This window comes from Schistocerca gregaria, unplaced genomic scaffold, assembly GCF_023897955.1.
Source record: "Schistocerca gregaria isolate iqSchGreg1 unplaced genomic scaffold, iqSchGreg1.2 ptg001048l, whole genome shotgun sequence".
NCBI lineage: Eukaryota > Metazoa > Arthropoda > Insecta > Orthoptera > Acrididae > Schistocerca > Schistocerca gregaria.
The window spans coordinates 212,501-222,500 of NW_026062394.1; positions in this window are offsets into that span (position 1 = coordinate 212,501).

Consider the following 10,000-nt stretch of genomic DNA (forward strand, 5'->3'; position numbering starts at 1 on the left):
ACTGCCACCACTATCCACCCCCCCCCCCCCCTCTCTCTCTCTTCCCCCTTTCCCACAATACCAAATTTAACCAACTTTATTGCTTAACCTAACTGTGGCTGTACCAGATTATCGCTTAACCTAACTGTGGCTGTACCAGATTATCGCTTAACCTAACTGTGGCTGTACCAGATTATCGCTTAACCTAACTGTGGCTGTACCAGATTATCGCTTAACCTAACTGTGGCTGTACCAGATTATCGCTTAACCTAACTGTGGCTGTACCAGATTATCGCTTAACCTAACTGTGGCTGTACCAGATTATCGCTTAACCTAACTGTGGCTGTACCAGATTATCGCTTAACCTAACTGTGGCTGTACCAGATCATCGCTTAACCTAACTGTGGCTGTACCAGATCATCGCTTAACCTAACTGTGGCTGTACCAGATTATCGCTTAACCTAACTCAATTTGTCCCTTAACCTAACTCAAGTTGTCCCTTAACCTAACTCAAGTTGTCCCTTAACCTAACTCAAGTTGTCCCTTAACCTAACTCAAGTTGTCCCTTAACCTAACTCAAGTTGTCCCTTAACCTAACTCAAGTTGTCCCTTAACCTAACTCAAGTTGTCCCTTAACCTAACTCAAGTTGTCCCTTAACCTAACTCAAGTTGTCCCTTAACCTAACTCAAGTTGTCCCTTAACCTAACTCAAGTTGTCCCTTAACCTAACTCAAGTTGTCCCTTAACCTAACTCAAGTTGTCCCTTAACCTAACTCAAGTTGTCCCTTAACCTAACTCAAGTTGTCCCTTAACCTAACTCAAGTTGTCCCTTAACCTAACTCAAGTTGTCCCTTAACCTAACTCAAGTTGTCCCTTAACCTAACTCAAGTTGTCCCTTAACCTAACTCAAGTTGTCCCTTAACCTAACCCACGTTGTCCCTTAACCTAACCCACGTTGTCCCTTAACCTAACCCACGTTGTCCCTTAACCTAACCCACGTTGTCCCTTAACCTAACCCACGTTGTCCCTTAACCTAACCCACGTTGTCCCTTAACCTAACCCACGTTGTCCCTTAACCTAACCCACGTTGTCCCTTAACCTAACCCACGTTGTCCCTTAACCTAACCCACGTTGTCCCTTAACCTAACCCACGTTGTCCCTTAACCTAACCCACGTTGTCCCTTAACCTAACCCACGTTGTCCCTTAACCTAACCCACGTAGTCCCTTAACCTAACCCACGTTGTCCCTTAACCTAACCCACGTTGTCCCTTAACCTAACCCACGTTGTCCCTTAACCTAACCCACGTTGTCCCTTTGCCTAACATAGTTCACTGCTCGGAATCTCTGGTGTCGTTGTTATCCTCATGTAGATGTCTTGCGAGTGTTGCTTACTTTCCACATATTCCCGCTATCCACTGTCAATTGTACTGCAATAGGACTATATCGGCCCCCCCCCCCCCTCTGTCCCCCTCTTTGTGTCTCTGTCCTCTCAAGCTGGTCGGTCTGGCGTGTGAGTGTTAAATGAGCCTCGCAGCTGTTCAGTTGCATTCAGATGTCGACGCCCTCAGTGTACGTCGTGGTATGGTCTGTGTCCATTGTCCGCTGATGTCGTACGCGTAACCCACACGCTGTACCGATCATCGGTAGTTACGTACAGAGTGAAGTAGTGTGATACGTGTGACTGTACGCTGGCTGTGCCCAACGGTGTCGAATCTCAATTTCCATATGTTGTGCTCGATGCTACTTGTCTCGTCTCCCAATAACAGCTAGGTTGCACTGTGGTACGCCGTAGAGGCGTGTGGGAGGAACGTACGAACGCATTGTATGTCACCCTGGGTCGCTGGGGGTGGTGGTGCGGTGAGTCAGGTCAGGTCAGGTCAGGTCAGGTCAGCGTGAGCCGTCTGATGTAGTGACGCGTGTATTCCGACTTTGTCGTATTGCCTCACACAAAGTGCTACCCTGGTGGACCGCGTTCCATATCTGGGACATGCCGCAGATGCCGGTTGACAGTGGATCGCGGAAGGGACATCGCATACTTGCGCGGGCCACCTTCCACGTGTTCTCTTCTGCACATGTCGCAGTGTGTATGTGGTCTGATGTAGCGTGTCGTGACACATGACATCCTGGCATGCAAGAATTGTTGAATTCGCAAATGTAGGTGGACATCTACGTTTACTGCCCAAGATACGCAAATGAACTGGAAATCCGTTGTTGAGCGGTTGTTCACGCTGGAGGTGAATCTGTGATGGCGACGATCGGTACAGCTATTAACCGGTTGTTTCAGCGGTACCCGCCACATCCACACACGTGACTAGGCCCATGTGGGTATGAAGCGATACGCGGCGGTGGCTTGGTGGGACTGTTCCCGGCCGGTGAAGGGGGGCCGCCCGGCGTGTTGGCCGCGCGCTGCGTGGGCGCACGCGCAACAGCCGGCTGGTGGGGGGCGCCGAGTGGCAGGAGCGCCAGCCGACGGGCCCGGCAGGCGGCGCAGCTACGCTGCGGCGCACCCTGCACGCGGCGCCTGGCGGCCAAAGTTGGTTCAGCCGAGCCCGGTGCAAAGCGCGGTGGACATCTGCAGTGTGCTGGTCTGATTGAGGACTGTGTGCGTTGAGGATGCGCCGCCGCCTGGCACTCGGCGCCGCGACGCCGTCTGCTGCTCGGTCGCCCCAGCGGTTCTCGCAGGTGGTTTGTATCGCAGTTGTGCGGACGTGTTGGCGCGTGCGCTGTGCTGGGAGAGTTCGCTTCTGCACCCAAGTGGGGCTTTGCCCTTGTGTGGCGCTGGCGTTGGAGCTGCCGGTCACCATAGGTGGCGCGTGTTGTCTCCCGCCGGCAATGCCACGACAGCACGCTCCCGGGCCTCTGTCGGCAGCGGCAAGCTCAGTTGGGAGCAAGGGTGTTCGCACTAAAACCGTCTACTCGCCTAACTCCGGGCGATTGCGCCTCTCTCGAAACCGACCAAGTACCTAGGACGGCGCTGCGCGCCGCCGGGACCTGAGAGGGTTTCGAGGTGTATCGTGCAGGGGAGCTCGGCCTCCTCCTGTTTGCAGAATAATTGAGCGGACGCTTGCGTGTTCGCGCGGGCCCCCGGGACACACTCCCGGGCGGCCGGCTGCTCAGCTCTAGTTGACGCAGCTCCCTGGTTGATCCTGCCAGTAGTCATATGCTTGTCTCAAAGATTAAGCCATGCCTGTCTCAGTACAAGCCGCATTAAGGTGAAACCGCGAATGGCTCATTAAATCAGTTATGGTTCCTTAGATCGTACCCACGTTACTTGGATAACTGTGGTAATTCTAGAGCTAATACATGCAAACAGAGTCCCGAGTCTGGCGTGAGGTCGGTCGCTCGACGGCGCGTTCGGCGCGGGCCCGCCCGTAGCCGGCGCGCCGTAAGGCACGGAGGCTCGCACTGGGGCGTATCGCTTCCAGACGGGCGTGCCGCGGCAGTCCTCACAGGGGAAGTGACGCGTCTCTTACAGCCTCTCCTTCCCAAGTGGCTCTTTCCGCCTTCCCGTGGTGCCAGACGTTAAGCTTGGCTTTTTGCCTTGCGACAAAAGGGAGAGCTGCGACCCAACCCGATGCGAAAGCGAAGGGTGCATGGCACAGGGGGAGCTGTGTCGAGGGACCATACATCAGTCCCTTCTTTTCGCAGGGCACAGAACAACAGGTGCTCTGCATGCCGGCGATCTCGTTTGTCGACGTGGGATCGCGGCGCGTGTCGGCAAGGGTGCTTCGCCGCGCCCCTGGGTATCCGGGGCGTGTTCTGCCAAACCCAGGTGGTGGTAACATCGCCTGGGCCAGGTTAGATGGGTCCAGACCGCCGAACGCCTGGGGGACCGGCCCGCCACCTGAGTAGGAGTGGGTCCCTGGCCGAGAGGTGGAAACTCGGGCAAGTAGGCGGCGAAGGGCGAGAGGTGCATCCGCCTCTCCGGAGTGCGGGGTGCAGTTGCCGGGGTGCGTCGCGTGAAATCGCCGATGACGAAGTCACCGAGGGGGACCAGTGCGCTGGAAACGGCGCGCTGAACCCAGCAGCTCTGGAGTGCTCTTGACCTAGGGGCGAGGTCGGTGAGCGAGCTGCAGAAGTCCCCCCCCATGCCAGAGGAGCCGGTCCGGGGCAAGAGACGGGCTCCCACCCCTTTTTTATCACTCGTTCATCATGGCTACACCAGAAACGAGTGATTCGAGTGCGCCAACGCGAGCTTCCGTGATGTCTGAACCCGCTCCTCAGGACGAGTCGGGACAGGCAACTGAGGAAAACGTTCTACAAAGACACACGAGAATATCATTGCTCCTCGAGCAACATATTAAAAATGGTAAAATTAGTCAAGCGGCTCTGACTATAATCAAAAATGAACTGGCGGCGTGGGCTATCGCAAACGCCAAGCTTGAGGGCCGAGTGGAAGAACTGACAAAAGAAAATGAGAGACTAAGGAAACAACCCGGAAAGACCTGGGCGGCGGTGGTCGCACAAGCGCCACCAAAACCGCAGACTACAAAGGATACCATTGCAAAAGTAACTAAAAGATCTGACACAACGGTATTCCTAAGAACCCTACCAGGCCAAGACACTAGCGTAAAAAGAATACAGGAATTGCTTACGACAACTATCAATCCAGCTAAAGACAAAATTAAAATAAATAAGGTAAAACCCAGCAGAAACTCTGTCATTGTTGAAGTAGCTTCAGAAGAAGACAAAGAGAAACTGTTAAATAATGCAAAACTAAACTCGGTGGTCAAATGCGAGCCACCGAGGAAAAGAAACCCATTGGTCATCTTGTATGATGTACCAACAGTCATGACGAATGAAGAACTGCAAAAATCTATAAAGGCTCAGAATTTTGATGATATGACAGAAGAAGAATTTAAAGCAAACTTCAATTTGAGATTCAAAACCGGGCCTCGGGACCGTGATGTGGTCCATCACGTTGCCGAGGTCTCCGCTCACATGTGGAAAAGAATTACAGCAATGGGCAGACTATATGTCGGCTTTCACGCCATTAATACACGCGACTTTCTGGTCGTACCGCGTTGCCACAATTGTGGAGATCTCGACCACGTTTTGAGGCACTGTACCAGGGGGTCGGCCTGCTCGAAATGTGGCGAGGATGGCCACGTCAGGAAGGACTGTAGGGCTGCGGCGGTTTGTATCCCCTGCAAAAGACGGGGTAAAAAGCCCTGTGGAACCACGGGACGTAGCTGCCCCACCTACAGACTTCTGGAACAAAGGCTTATTTCAAGAATAGACTATGGCTGATCAAACCAAAGCCAACAGGATGCCCAAAAGGAAATCCCCTAGCAAAAGGAGGAGGGATGCCCTGAGGGCGAGTGCTTTCAAGCTTTTCTTGAGGTTGCACATGGGCACCACAACCAGAACCGTAGATAAAAGCACTCAAACCGACTCTACCACTACGGATAGAGGGACACAAACGAGGCCTCTGGCAGTCACGCTCCCCTCCTCCCCAAGCAGGGAAACAAGGCCGACAAAAGACCTACGGCAACGGCATCCTGTACCAGAGACGGTGGCAGTCTCAGCAGAATTAAATATAACAACAAAACAACCAGTTCAAGAAAATAAAATAACTAGTTCAAGTGAACCAGATGCAATAAAAGATCCTGTAGTGAGACTGCCACCTGTCGATCCAGTCAGAGTCTATCCAAACCTGGAACTCACCATGCAACTGGCGAGGCTGGAGCAGCCGACTACCCTGACCACTGCCTTGAGACATGTGGTTCGGGTGGGACATGAATATGGACAGAGAGTCACCTTCTCGGTAATGGAGGCTGTGGACAGAATTCAACTCAAGTCAGTGAATCTCCCCACTGACTTCGGAGCCCTGCGTGACCTACTAAAGAAAGTCTTTGACAGACGTGGAGAAAAATTCGACCTGAATGAAATTTATCGACAAGCTGTTCTGGCAAATGGACGTATCACATTCGACTGGAACAAAACATGGCCTCATGACAGGATTCACACATACACTCCATAGACAACTACATGACGGAAATCACCATTGGCCAACTAAACACCCATAACAGCAGACTTGTCATGCAGGAGTTGCGAAGGGAAGTGGAGGAGAGGAGACTGGATGTGGTCTGCCTGCAGGAGCCGTACTCCCTAAACGGGAAGATTGCTTTCACAGCTGCGACCTGGCAAGTCGTCTGCAGAGGTGAAGACCCAAAAGCGGCAATTATTATCACTAACAAACTGATAAGGGCTACAGTTCTAACGCAGTTCACAACCAGCCACTGCAACGTCGTGGAGCTGCAATCTCCAGCAGGAGCTATTATTATGATCAACACATACTTTCAATATGGTGATGATATTGAAAGACACCTAGCTCATCTCACCACAGCTATCACGGCGTTGCGGGGGCGGAAAACATTTGTGACTGCCGATATGAATGCCAAATCCCCCTTATGGTACAGCGGCACCAGGGATCCCAATGGAGAGAAGGCAGAAGAAGCCATCATGGCCTTGCAGCTTGTAGTGGCTAACAAGCCAGGCAACCCTCCGACCTATGCGGCGGGAGGGGGCCAAGGCACAAACATCGACGTGACCCTGGCTACGCCAAACGCAGCATACCTAATCCAGCAATGGAAAGTAGTTGAGAATGCCACTACAAGTGACCACAATCTTATTACTTTCAACATAGGAGATGGCGAGAGCCGCTGGGCCATGGGGTGGGAAATACAATACAATTACAATAGAGCCGACTGGGAGAGACTTGCTGGGGAGTGCGACATTCCTCCGATATCAGAAGGTGACGACCACAGACACTTTGACGTTGACAACAGAGCCGAAGAACTGGTCTCAGTAATAACTCGAGCAGTCAAGGCAGCCGTACCTACTAGGAGGAGGGCCATGGCGGCCTCTCCATCACCATGGTCTGCTGAACTAGAGGAGATGCGCCGGTCGGTCAGAAGGCTCAGGAGGCACTACCAGCGCAGTGTCGTCTGGCAAGAAAGACAAAGATGGCTGCAGCTTTACCGGGAAGCCAAAGATAACTTCCAAAAACAGCTACGGGAAGTTAGAACAAAAAGTTGGGAACACTTTGTTCTGAACCAACTAGCATTAGACCCATGGGGAGTTCCCTACAGGCTTGTCCGGGAAAAGATCCGTTCTCCGATGGAGCTTTCAACCGTCAGGCATGGGGACCGGATGACGGGGTCTTGGCAGGAAACTGCTGAGGTCCTTCTCCACTCCCTGTTGCCTGATGATACAGCGGATGAGACAGATGAACAACGGCAGCTGCGGGAGAATAACAACAATGCGTATGAAAATGATATGGCAGTCTACCCATTCTCAGAAGAAGAGGTAGCTGGCCACATAAATTCCCTGAAGAGAGGAAAAGCTCCTGGGCCAGACGGTATTGTGGCGGAAGTGGTGCAATTCCTGGCCCCCCAGATAGTCGCCCCTCTAACTCATTTATATAACGAATGCCTCAAGCAGAAAAAGTTCCCTCGAATATGGAAGAGGGCAAATGTGGTAATTATAAAGAAAGGGGCTGACAAAGACCCAGCAGAAACCAAATCTTATAGACCTATCTGCCTGCTTGATCTGCTTGGGAAGATTCTGGAGAGACTTCTGGCTGATAGACTGGCGGCACACCGAGTGCTGTGCGGAATGAGCAACAGGCAGTTTGGCTTCAGGTCTGGACGATCGGCATCTGATGCAATCGCCCTGGCGGCCGAGGTCTGCGGCTCTACCCCGTACAAGTACGTTGTTGGCATCATGGTGGATATAAGTGGCGCCTTCGACAACCTGTGGTGGCCTTCGCTCTTCTCCTGCTTAAGGGAGAAGGAGTGTCCAGGGCCGCTATATGGCTGTCTGAGGAGCTATTGTGAAGATCGGGAGGTCTGGCTATCATCTGCTAGCACAAGAGTAAGGAAAACTATCACCAAGGGATGTCCCCAGGGTTCCGTACTGGGTCCGCTGTTCTGGGACATCCACATGGAACCCTTACTAGATACATTACAACAAAGCGACGTAGTGCTGGAGGTGATAGCCTACGCAGATGATCTCCTCCTACTGGTCGGCGGCCGTAGCCGAGAGGACATAGAGCCTAAGATCGAGAGAGCAATAAACACACTCCAACTGTGGTGCCGCAAGACAAAAATGACAATTTCACCGGCCAAGTCTACCTATCTTCTTCTAAAGGGACAATTAGCTCGTAACCCAACTGTTAGGATAGATGGATCACCAGTTCTCCGGCGACGTGAGACACGCTATCTAGGTATCATCATTGATGAAAGGTGGACTTTCAGTAGACACATTGAAACCGTAACTCAAAGAGCTTTACAGGTACTCAACAACCTCATCTCCATTGGGCATAAGCGGTTTCATCTTCCACCACATCTCATCAAACTCTATCATAACAGTATACTAACATCCATAGTGGGTTACGGATCCGGAGTCTGGGCACACAGGCTCACGAGGGTGGTGCCCGCCATGACAGTGAGGAGAGTGCAGAGAAATATGATCCTGAGATCAGTGGGGGCATACAGAACTACACCGGGAGGAGCCCTGTTAGTTATTATGGGGCTTTGCCCCCTGGATATCAAAATTCGGGAGCAGGCCGCTTGGTACTGGACTAAAAAGGGGAATTTGGAAAAAACCGAGGAAATTCTGGGCAGCAGGACAGAAAATAAAGTAGAAATTAGGAAAAAAGGGGAGCTGCTATGGCAACTTTCGTGGGAAACCGAAGAAACAGGGCGTCGTACCTTTGAGCTCCTACCAGATGTTAGGGAAAGGATGGAAATGTCACATTTCGATCCATCCCGGGGACTCATCCACTTCCTCACTGGGCATGGACCGTACTCGACATATCTATGCCGATTTGGTAAAAAGGCGACACCTGCGTGTGACTGTGGTGTTCCGGAGGGTACTCCTGACCATGTAGTCTACGAGTGCCCCCTTTTCAATGATGTGGCCTCAGTACTGCGGGACCAACTACCACATAACGACACTTTTAGACTAATCAGACATCGCGACACTTTCGACATCATAAACAAACTGGCTAACGCGGTATCTCAGAAAGTCCTAAAGGACTACCTGAAAGACCTATAGTAGCACAAAAAGAGATAACCCAGGACACAGATAGAATATGATACCCTACTCCCAAACCGCCTGGGCGCGGAAAGGCCGACTTCCTCAGTCTGAATCCGCCGCGCCACAGGATTCTGGGGGGGTGGGGTGCAGCCTTACCAAACCAGACAACGCACCGGACTTGACATTAGGATAAGTTAGTTGTAGGACTTAGTTTTTAGATTTTATTATTAGTAACCTGCAGCGATCACCATCTCGGCCTGCCCAGTGTCAGGGGCACGCTCATTGGGGTTAGCTCAATGAGCAAGGCTCTACAGTAGGTTTATATAAATTAGCTGACACAACTGTAACGCTGTAGGATTAGTAACTAGTCTAAAGATTAAATGTTTGTAGTAGACTAACAATAATGTTGCCCATTGCTTACTGTTCACTTATATACTAACTAGTTACTACATAGAACTTAGAATTAGCTGCTAATTACCCTTGTATAACTAACTTGGCCCACTAATCAAATAAGGCAGTGGGCTAGATGTAAAATTAACATTGTTTATGGAAATAAAGAATTTTTTTTTAAAAAAAAAAAAAAAAAAAAAAAAAAAAAAACAGAGTCCCGACCAGAGATGGAAGGGACGCTTTTATTAGATCAAAACCAATCGGATTGGCTTGTCTGGTCCGTTTGCCTTGGTGACTCTGAATAACTTTGGGCTGATCGCACGGTCCTCGTACCGGCGACGCATCTTTCAAATGTCTGCCTTATCAACTGTCGATGGTAGGTTCTGCGCCTACCATGGTTGTAACGGGTAACGGGGAATCAGGGTTCGATTCCGGAGAGGGAGCCTGAGAAACGGCTACCACATCCAAGGAAGGCAGCAGGCGCGCAAATTACCCACTCCCGGCACGGGGAGGTAGTGACGAAAAATAACGATACGGGACTCATCCGAGGCCCCGTAATCGGAATGAGTACACTTTAAATCCTTT